Source organism: Moschus berezovskii, chromosome 24 (genome assembly GCF_049115385.1).
Source record: "Moschus berezovskii isolate FMDL1 chromosome 24, NW_MosBer_1.0, whole genome shotgun sequence".
NCBI lineage: Eukaryota > Metazoa > Chordata > Mammalia > Artiodactyla > Moschidae > Moschus > Moschus berezovskii.
In genome coordinates, this window is record NC_142483.1 from 22,117,119 (window position 1) to 22,129,167 (window position 12,049).

Sequence of the window (12,049 nt, forward strand, 5' to 3'; positions counted from 1 at the left end):
GTGCGTCACAACATTTGAGCCTGTGCTCTACAGCCAGAAAGCACAACTACTGAAGTCGGAGCGCCCTAGGCCCGATCTCTGTAACAAGAAACTGCCAGAATTAAAAGCCTGGACACAGCAATGAAGAGCAGCCCCTGCTCACTGCAAGTAGAGAAAAGCCTGTGCTGCAATGAAGACCCAGTACTGCCAAATAAATAAATAAATAAACAATATTTAAAAAAATAGGCAGAGAACCTGAAAAGATATTTTTCCAAAGAGGACATACAGGTGGCCAATAGGCACACGAAAAGATGCTCAACATCACTAATTTTCAGAGAAGTGCAAATCAAAACCATAGTGTCAAACCTATCAGAATGGCTAGTATCAAAAAGGCAACAAATAACAAGGGTTTGCAAAGATGAGGAGAAAAGGGAACACCTGTGCACTGTTAGTGAAAATGTAAATTAGTGCAGTCACTATGGAAAAACAGGGTGGAAATTCAAAAAATTAAAAATAGAACTACCATATCATCTAGTAATTTAACTCCGAGGCATTTATCTGAAGAAAACAAAAATTCTAATTCAAAAAGATATGTGTACCCCTATGTTCCTTGCAGCATTATTGACAGTAACCAAGATAAGGAAGCAACCTAAGTGCTCATTGAAAGATGGATGGATCAAGGAGACTTGGTGTATATATACAGTGGAATATTACTCAGCTTAAAAAAGAATGAGATATTGATATTGGCTACAATATGGAATGGGTGAAATTAACTCAGATGACCATTATATCTACTACTGTGGGGAAGAATCCCTTGGAAGAAATGGAGTAGCCATCATAGTCAACAAAAGAGTCCAAAATGCAGTACTTGGATGCAAACTCAAAAATGACAGAATGATTTCTATTCATTTCCAAGGCAAACCATTCAATATTATAGTAATCCAAGTCTATGTCCTGACCAGTAATGCTAAAGAAGCTGAAGTTGAATGGTTCTATGAAGACCTACAAGACCTTCTAGAACTAACACCCCAAAAAGATGTCCTTTTCATTATAGGGGACTGAAACGCAAAAGTAGGAAGTCAAGAAACACCTTGAGTAACAGGCAAATTTGGCCTTGGAGCACGGAATGAAGCAGGGCAAAAACTAACAGAATTTTGCCAAGAGAATGGACTGGTCATAGCAAACACCTTCTTCCAACAACACAAGAGAAGTCTCTACACATGGACATCACCAGATGGTCAACAAGGAAATCACACTGATCACTGAGTTGGTGGTGCCATCCAACCATCTCATCCTCTTTCATCCCCTTCTCCTTCTGCCTTCAACCTTTCCCAGCATCAGGGTCTTTTCAAATGAGGTGGCCAAAGTATTGGAGTTTCAGCTACAGCATCAGTCCTTCCAATAAATATTCAGGACTGATTTCCTTTAGGATGGACTGGTTGGATCTTCTTGCAGTCTAGGGAATCTCAAGGGTCTTCTCCAACGCCACAGTTCAAAAGCATCAATTCTTCAGCACTCAGCTTTCTTTATAGTCCAACTCTCACATCCATACATGACCATTGGAAAAACCACAGCCTTGACTAGATGGACCTTTGTTGGCTAAGTAATGTCTCTACTTTTTAATATGCTGTCTAGTTTGGTCACAACTTTTCTTCCAAGGAGCAAGTGTCTTTTAATTTCATGGCTGCAGTTACTATCTGCAGTGATTTTTGGAGCCCCCCCAGAAAAGTCTGTCAGTTTCCACTGTTTCCCCATCTATTTCCCATGAAGTGATGGGACCAGATACCATGATCTTCGTTTTCTGAATGTTGAGCTTCAAGCCAACTTTTTCACTCTCCTCTTTCACTTTCATCAAGAGGCTCTTTAGTTCTTCCTTGCTTTCTGCCATAAGAGTGGTGTCATCTGCATATCTGAGGTTATTGATATTTCTCCCAGCAATCTTGATTCCAGCTTGTGCTTCATCCAGCCCAGTGTTTCTCATGATGTACTCTGCATATAAGTTAAATAAGCAGGGTGACGATATACAGCCTTGACGTACTCCTTTCCCTATTTGGAACCAGTCTGTTGTTCCATGTCCAGTTCTAATGTTGCTTCTTGACCTGCATACGGATTTCTCAAGAGGCAGTATTGTAGGTCAATTATACTTCAAAAACAAATAAACTCATTTTAAAATGATCAGATTAGTAGTTACCAGATTACCAGAGGCAGGGGATGGGAGGAGAGGAAATTAGATGAAGTTAGTCAAAATATCTGACAAGCATTCAGTTTTAAGATAAGTAATTACGAGGGATATAATGTACAAATGATATGATTAACATTGTTGTATATTATATTTGAAAGTTGTTAAGAAGTAAATCCTAAGAGTTCTCATCGTAAGGAAAAATATTTTTTAATTTTGTATCTATATGAGAAGATAGATTTTCACTAAAATTTTTGTGGTAATTATTTCACAATGGGTGTAAGGTGAATTATCTTACTGTACACAAACTTATACAGTGCTATATGTCAATTATACCTCAATAAAACTCAAAGAAAGAAAGAATCACATAACCCAGAAACAGATCCTTGAATAATAGGATATTTGCTTTTTATTTAATTGATCCCTGTCTTGCTTTAGATAATATTTTCAGAGACTTAGAAAAAGGTTTATTTTGTTTGCAAAAGCTGCTTTTCACCATTACTCTTTATCATATAATAAATCTTGCTAAAGTGGGTTAGGATGGAATTAAAGGATAATCATAAGACGAAAATAATAGAATCAAGACACACAAAAACATCTTTTACTCTAGGCAACAAAACAAAATGTTTTAGAGTAATAAATAATACTACTTATTATGAATTGGTCTTGAAAAACCCACCTATTAAGAAGATGATAAAAAATGAAACAATGTATTTTATAGCAAATAATTAACTTGAATTCTGAAAACCAACTATTCACAAGAGTAATCACATTTCTTCTGTATAAAATTTCTCTTAATAAAAGTAGGAGCTAGATATGGCATAGGCTGAAATGAAGTTTATGCTGCTGTTTACATGGATGAAGTGAAGCATTAAGACTTTTGCCTTGACTCTGGGATGCAGGGACATGACAGGAAATAAAAGGGGGAAAATACCCACATACCGGTTTCTGTATGAGATATTAGGTTGATAATTCCTCTAATTAGCCCAGTTTTTAATCTGGCTTATATTGGCATATGCTGCTACTTTAATCTTCTCAAAATAATTTTTTGGGTTGATTGTCTGGTTATATTTAATAGGTTTCACAGACTGCACTGGCTTTAGACTGGGAGGCTTTTAATAGATTTTAAACAGCAATGGCTGTTTAAAACATCATGATATTTCCATACTAATAAGTTTGTTTTTCATTTTAAACAATTGAAAACGGTAACTTCCTTCAGTGTTCAGTTCAGTTCAGTCACTCAGTCGTGTCCGACTCTCCGTGACCCCATGAATCACAGCACGCCAGGCCTCCCTGTCCATCACCAACCCGCTACCCTAAAACATATGGGTCTTTTGAATAACTAATCTTCTGGAGGAAAATAATGAGGAAGGAAAAGAGGTTGAGAGAGGCTTGATAAATGAAGGGAAAGTAAGAGAAAATGTAATGATGGGTCCTGATCAAGGGATAGATACTAACATTGGGATCACAGGTCAGTAGAGGTTATCCTACTGAGGAAAAGGCTTTAAACCAGGTCTAGTCACCTACATGCCATTAGCAAAAGGGAAATTCATAGATTACAACCTGGACCCTGCTCATAAGAGTGTCCCTCTTCTTCTTCCTCTTCTTAGGGTGACAATGACTCTTTCTACAGTTGAGTCTACTATTCCAGCCCATTGTTCTTAAGAATGCCATTACTCTTGTTTCTTTTATCAGTAAGAACTTTTTGCCCAGTGATTCCAAAAGAACCTTTCAGTTCAGTTCAGTTCAGTTCAGTCACTCAGTCGTGTCCGACTCTCCGTGACCCCATGAATCACAGCACGCCAGGCCTCCCTGTCCATCACCAACTCCCGGAGTTCACTCAAACTCATGTCCACAGAGTCAGTGATGCCATCCAGCCATCTCATTCTCGGTCATCCCCTTTTCCTCCCGCCCCCAACCTTTCCCAGCATCAGAGTCTTTTCCAGTGAGTCAACCCGTTGCATGAGGTGGCCAAAGTATTGCAGTTTCAACTTTAGCATCAGTCCTTCCAATGAACACCCAGGATCGATCTCCTTCAGAATGGACTGGGTGGATCTCCTTGCAGTCCAAGGGACTCTCAAGAGTCTTCTCCAACAACACAGTTCAAAAGCATCAATTCTTCAGCGATTAGCTTTCTTCACAGTCCAACTCTCACATCCATACATGACCACGGGATAAACCATAGCCTTGACTAGACAGACCTTTGTTGGCAAAGTAATGTCTCTGCTTTTTAATATATTATCAAGGTTGGTCATAACTTTCCTTCTAAGGAGTAAGCGTCTTTTAATTTCATGGCTGCAATCAGCATCTGCAGTGATTTTGGAGCCCCCAAAAATAAAGTCTGACACTGTTTCCACTGTTTTTCCATCTATTTCCCAAGAAGTGATGGGACCAGATGCCATGATCTTTGTTTTCTGAATGTTGAGCTTCAAGAACCTTTAGGAAGATGCTAATCTGCATCTTGTTAAACCTAAAGTTTACCATGAAGAGCAACGGACTTATATAAGGGTCTAGGGTTGCACTGTGAAAACGTTTAGTATACTCCAACTAGGTCCAACCAGTATATTCCAACAGTAAAACTTCTGTTCTTTCATCGTCCTTCATTCATCCTGTGTGGTTCTTGGGAGAAATACATAAGGAACGATGATGGATAAAAATCACAATGCCATTATGATGATAAGTAGGATAAGCCTCAGTAATCCACCCCGCCCCCAGAACATTGATAATACTTGAATAAAATATACATTTTAGGCTTTGTTTCTAAGCAGAATCTCTACCCTGATCATCTAGAATTCCTATTTTTATGTTTTATCACTTTCTGACTGATTTTGAGGCATAGGAAATGAAAATAACAATTAAGTGCAATTTGGCATGCCTGCAAAGAGAGGCAGAGAGAAGGCACTGTCCCAAGACTACATGTCTTGAATCTACTCAGCCCAGTCACAGGGAAGAAAAAAACAGAAGAGAGAGACGTGACCATCACAGCTCTTTGATGCACCCCGACCTGCCTACTCATGAACATGCTTCAACTGTCTACATTATCTGATAAATCTGATTAATATGCTCTCTTCTTGAGGAGAAGAGAGAAGAGAGCCAGAAGCTTGCCTTTCTCTCTGCAAGATCATGACCCAAGCTACCACTTTTCACCAAGTGACTCCAGCTCTCAGATCCCTGGCTATCCTGCAACCAAGAATCCAACTGAACCACTGTACCTGTTTCTTAAAAGTGGGTCTCATTCCATCAGTTTTATTTATTTGAAATTCTGACAATTTTCTTGGCAACGTCTTTGAAGGAGATAGGTGAACTAGAACTGTGGTGCTGGAGAACTCTTGAGAGTCCCTTGGACTGCAAGGAGATCCAACCAGTCCATTCTAAAGGAGATCAATCCGGGGTGTTCATTGGAAGGACAGATACTAAGCTGAAACTCCAATACTTTGGCCACCTCATGTGACGAGTTGACTCACTGGAAAAGAGTCTGATGATAGGAGGGATTGCAGGTGGGAGGAGACGGGGACGACAGAGAATGAGATGGCTGGATGGCATCACCGACTTGATGGACATGAGTTTGAGTGAACTCCGGGAGTTGGTGATGGACAGGGAGGCCTGGCGTGCTGTGATTCATGGGGTCGCAGAGAGTCGGACATGACTGAGCAACTGAACTGAACTGAACTGAATGCACGTATGTGATTAGAACACACACATGCTTAGAATAAAGTATAGTAAGCTTCTGTTAAATGCCAATGAGATGTTGATGCTGTTGGTAGCTATCATGAAATTTTATTCAAAATGACAAAGCTAGGCTCTATTTTTTGGGAATGGGAAGAGGGGCACAGTTTACTGAGACCAGTGAGAAATCTCTTGCCCCTTAAGAGAAAGGCAAGTTAGCATTAGAAACCTAAGGCAGACTATAAGAGTCTGCACCAAAGCTACAACACTTGGAGGAGGTGAGTGTTGTGTTGTTTGAGCAAAGATTTAATTCATCCCCATCTTCACTCTTCTGATATCTTGATCTACTGTTATATTTTTAGAAGGTATATGAACATAAGAAGGAGAATTAAGTGAAGGACAAGGGCAAAGTTGTGAAGCTAAAAGAGTTGGCTAGAACTCTAAGGGAAACCCTTGGAGTGTATTTAAACAGGCATGTCAACTGTCATAGAGACGCCTTCATTAACTTTTCCTCGCAAGGCATGACTTTATGCTATAAAAAGACCAGTATACAGGCTTCCCTTGAAGAGGTAAAGTGCTATCTCCATCTCAGACAACTCATCATAGGAAATGCAATAAATGTTTAAAGAATATTCTGCACTCAAAGTTAACTCACAGTGAAGAGACAGCAAAAAGTTAGACCTAAATCATAAGGCCTCATCTCTCCTCCCATTATTATTTATACTGCACAACAAAAGCAGACTCCTGTGAGTCACCAAGCCGTTTGTACTGTCAGCTACTAAAACAACACATTTCCCATGCAAGGGCCATAACCTGTTTGATTACTTCAGAAAATGTGTAGAAAAGGAAAACCTTACGTGTGTGATGATGATGCCTTCAGGCATAGGTTGAATAATCACAGAAAACTGAGTCATCATTTTTCCCCACACCCATACATATGCATGACCTCTGACAACTTCACAGGCAAGGGGAATGGCTTCATCATGGAGTAAGTCCATCACGGGGCTCAATTATGTGTTCAAGGTTACTGAGGGCAACTGAGTGTTCAGTTCCCTGATGACAATTTACTAGCTGTGTGATGAAAGTGATAAATGATCAAATTGTGCCCAAATTCATGATACAAAATATAGGACTTTAAAATTCATTTCTCACAGGAATAACTAGTTTAAAAAATAAGAGAAATTGTAGCCTGCAAAGAGTTTGTTTTCACCCCCAAATTTGCCCAGGTTAACTGGCATTTAGGTGACAAAAGAAAACTTTAAAGATTTCCACATCAACTTTATATTCCATAATTGTCAATATAGTTTCATAGTCAAATATTTAGTCTTTTTGACCTCATTATTACCTTTGCTGTTGCCATGGTTTGTATACTGTTTTTCTAATGCTTATAGACATGATTCACTGGGTAAAATATGTCTATATACCACCTGTTTTACTAAGTGAGTTGCTTCTAGAAAGAAAAACGAAACTCAAACCGAGAATTATTAAAACACCAAATTTTGCATAAAGGGTATGAGTTGTGCCTTTGGAGTTAGACAGATTTCAAATCCTGGTTCTAGTAGCTGTGACTTGAAAAAGATAGTTCTTTGATTCTCAATTCTTTGACTTTAAAAGTGGCAATTAAATACCAATAATGCATAAGATTTTGTGAAGGTGAATCAAATTCACATATCTGAGGTGCTTAGCACAAAGGCTGGCCTCTGTTCAGGAGATGGAAGTTACTGTCAACATTACACATCAATTTGTATCCAACTCCATATGGAAGAACTCAAAGAAGAGAGGTGTCCAGCACTTGCCCACTTGCAGAAAGGACAGGGCCTGTTGGAGAAGCTTCTATAGAAATTCTTTGTTATCAAGATCTTATCCTTCCATCTCTGAATTAAGAACTTCATTTGAGATAGCTTACAAAAACACATCAAGTTATCATTACATGCTTTATCAAAATTCATCTGAGGAAGAATTTACTTGCCAACTGACCAAAGAATAAGGATGTTATTACCAGACTTGTAATGAGGTTGACATTCCTGGAAGAAAAAAAAAAGAAAAGTCCATTCAAACATTGCTTTTTGAGGGCTCAGCTAAATAGCTTTCTGAGAGAGCTCCACTAGCTTGTATTTGCATAACAAAAAGATTACCCCACCTTCCTATAGTCTTATTTGCAGATTCCCAAATAGAATATTTATTAAAGTCTAGATGCAATTAAACCTTTTGTGAAATTTGTGTTTGATCATGAATAGGGGTGAGTCAGAAAGTCTGTGAATGAGACTGAAACATAAAGAGAAGTACACAAGAAAGCATTCTTATCCTATATTTAGCCATAACATTCAAAAAGAGAGAAGACTTTAGAGTAAGATGAAGTTTTCCATTGAGTGTGTTCATAGCTAATCTTGGTTTCTTTGTTTATTGCTCTCATTAATTCAACCAACATATGTTGGATGTTGAAAGATTTGCTTATAAAATGGTGATGGGAAAGGTAGTCTTGCCTTAACCTAATCTGTCTGGATTCTGAAAGTGCTTTTGTATGAAAGGAAAATTTAGTGAATCCTCAAATAATAATGTGTACCATTAACATAACAAAACCATGTTTCAGATTACTACAAAAAGATACCACAAAAATCTAAGCTTTTATATTTCACTCTAGAAAATTAAAAGGAAGTCTGTTCTTACCTCTATTATTGTTCTGAACTAGGAATTCTTTTAAAATAGTCTGCTTTACTAATTTCAAAGAGGTGGTTCCTAAAGAGTTTACACAATCTGGAGAGATATTGGGGGAGGGGTCAAATAGGGTGATTTTTTTCCTAACATAAAAGAGGGTTTAATCTAATCAAATAATTGGTCCATAATTCAAGGAAACCAGAGCAGATTTATGCATTCGGATGATGTGATTGAGTAAGCAAGAACAAATTTCCTCTCACTATGATTTTATAGATTTAAATTTCCCAAACTAATTTTCCTGCCACCTGACCTTATTTTCTCTTGCAAAAGCAAAACAAATCAGCTTGAGAGGAAAAGGAAAGGAAAACAATAATCTATGTTTTCATGTTCCTGGATTATTTGATTCCCTGGGTAGGCTTGTCTCACTTACTTATAATCATACCAAAATATTCATAATTTAGAAATTGGCAGGAAATGAAACTGCAATCCTTCTGTCCCCGTTGGAACATATCAGGGAATCAGGATTTTCTCTTACCCCAGAGATTCCTTTCAGCATGTGCCAATTTTCAAGCCTGGGGATGCTAAGTGAGAAGAATTACATGTGAAACCTTGCAGTGAGCCAATAGTTCTGGTGTATGTGCCCTGCAAGTGCATTCCAGGACCTCAAAGGCACTTCAATTTCACTAATTGAAATGTGGTTATGTTTTTAACCATGGGTCCCAGCACCACTTGTCATTTAAGTTAGATTTTGTGAGCAGAGACTCTGATAATTCTTATCATTTATTTGTGTCAGGTATACATGGACTTCTCGGAGAAGGCAATGGCAAGCCACTCCAGTACTCTTGCCTGGAAAATCCCATGGATGGAGAAGCCTGGTAGGCTGCAGTCCGTGGGGTCGCTAAGGGTCGGACACGACTGAGCGACTTCACTTTCACTTTTTGCTTTCACACATTGGAGAAGGAAATGGCAACCCACTCCAGTGTTCTTGCCTGGAGAGTCCCAGGGACAGGGGAGCCTGGTGGGCTTCCGTCTATGGGGTCACACAGAGTCGGACACGACTGAAGTGACTAAGCAGCAGCAGCAGCATACATGGACTTCTAATAACAGTCATCAAATAATTTTTGACTTTAGAGTTCAACTAATTTTCCACTGGTTTAATGAACATACCTATTTGTACCCTTTATTGAATATCTGTTATGTACCAGACTGTGGGCAAGATCCTGAGAAGGCAAAGTCAAATGAGTCCAGTTTTTCACTTGCAAGGAGCTCACTTTCTAGTTGAAAACATAGGCAATAAAAAAATTGATAATGTCCTCTGGAAGGTTTGAGGTTAGAACTAGAAGCCTATAGTTACAGGCCTGGCTATGAGGCATACCTAGAGTTAGGATATGGAATAGTACAAGTAATGAGAAAAACAGAGTGACAATGCGCTATAGTCCAATGTGTCTGAAAGATGAAAAATGTACCAAAGAACACAAAACGGCAAGAGTCTTTATATGAACCCATGTCTCTATGATAGTGCCAAAAAGGTTTTAAGGTGATGTCTTTCTAAAAGAAGAAGGAGGACAGAATGGGTTTTCTGGGCAGGGTGAATTATCTGAGCAGACTCCAGGCAAATTACAGAATGGCAATGGAAGGCTCTATTTGGACACTGGAATCACATGGGCCTGGGCTCAAATCCTAACTCTGTCTCTCTAACTCGCATTCAACGATGCAGAAATTGTTTAGAGCAGCTGAATCTACTCGCAACCTGCTCTGTCATTGTATTTTTAATTAAGAGTTTGAGAACCCCATGAACAGTGACAAAGGGCAAAATGATAGGATAATGAATGAGGAATTCCCCAGGTCGGTAGGTGCCCAGTATGCTACTGGAGCTCAGTGGAGAAATAACTATAGAAGGAATAAAGGGATGGAGCAAAAGCAAAACCAATACCCAGTTGTGGATGTGACCAGTGATAGAAGCAAGGTCCGGTGCTGTAAAGAGCAATATTGCATAGGAACCTGGAATGTTAGGTCCATGAATCAAGGCAAATTGGAAGTGGTCAAACAGGAGATGGCAAGAGTGAACGTCGACATTCTAGGAATCAGTGAATTAAAATGGACTGGAATGGGTGAATTTAACTCAGATGACCATTATATCTACTACTGTGGGCAGGAATCCCTTAGAAGAAATGGAGTAGCCATCATGGTCAACAAAAGAGTCCGAAATGCAGTACTTGGATGCAATCTTAAAAATGACAGGATGATTTCTGTTCGTTTCCAAGGCAAACCATTCAATATTACAGTAATCCAGGCCTATGCCCCAACCAGTAATGCTGAAGAAGCTGAAGTTAATCGGTTCTATGAAGACCTACAAGACCTTTTAGAACTAACACCCAAAAAAGATGTCCTTTTCATTATAGGGGATTGGAATGCAAAAGTAGGAAGTCAAGAAACACCTGGAGTAACTGGCAAATTTGGCCTTGGAGCACGGAATGAAGCAGGGCAAAGGGTAATAGAGTTTTGTCAAGAGAATGCACTGGTCATAGCAAACACCCTCTTCCAACAACACAAGAGAAGACTCTACACATGGACATCACCAGATGGTCAACACCGAAATCAGATTGATTATATTCTTTGCAGCCAAAGATGGAGAAGCTGTATACAGTTAGCAAAAACAAGACCAGGAGCTGACTGTGGCTCAGATCATGAACTCCTTATTGCGAAGTTCAGACTTAAATTGAAGAAAGTAGGGAAAACCACTAGACCATTCAGGTATGACCTCAATCAAATCCCTTATGATTATACAGTGGAAGTGAGAAATAGATTTAAGGGACTAGATCTGATAGATAGAGTGCCTGATGAACTCTGGACGGAGGTTCGCGACATTGTACAGGAGACAGGGACCAAGACCATCCCCATGGAAAAGAAATGCAAAAGAGCGAAATGGCTGTCTGAGGAGGCCTTACAAATAGCTGTGAAAAGAAGAGAAGCGAAAAGCAAAGGAGAAAAGGAAAGATATAAGCATTTGAATGCAGAGTTCCAAAGAATAGCAAGGAGAGATAAGAAAGACTTCCTCAGTGATCAATGCAAAGAAATAGAGGAAAACAACAGAATAGGAAAAACAAGAGACCTCTTCAAGAAAATTAGAGATTCCAAGGGGACATTTCATGCAAAGATGGGCTCGATAAAGGACAGAAATGGTATGGACCTAACAGAAGCAGAAGATATTAAGAAGAGGTGGCAAGAATACACAGAAGAACTGTACAAAAAAGATCTTCACGACCAAGATAGTCACGATAACGTGATCACTGACCTAGAGCCAGACATCTTGGAATGTGAAGTCAAGTGGGCCTTAGAAAGCATCACTACTAACAAAGCTAGTGGAGGTGATGGAATTCCAGTTGAGCTATTACAAGTCTTGAAAGATGATGCTGTGAAAGTGCTGCACTCAATATGTCAGCAGATTTGGAAAACTCAGCAGTGGCCACAGGACTGGAAGAGGTCAGTCTTCATTCCAATCCCAAAGAAAGGCAATGCCAAAGAATGCTCAAACTACCGGACAATTGCCCTCACCTCACACGCTAGCAA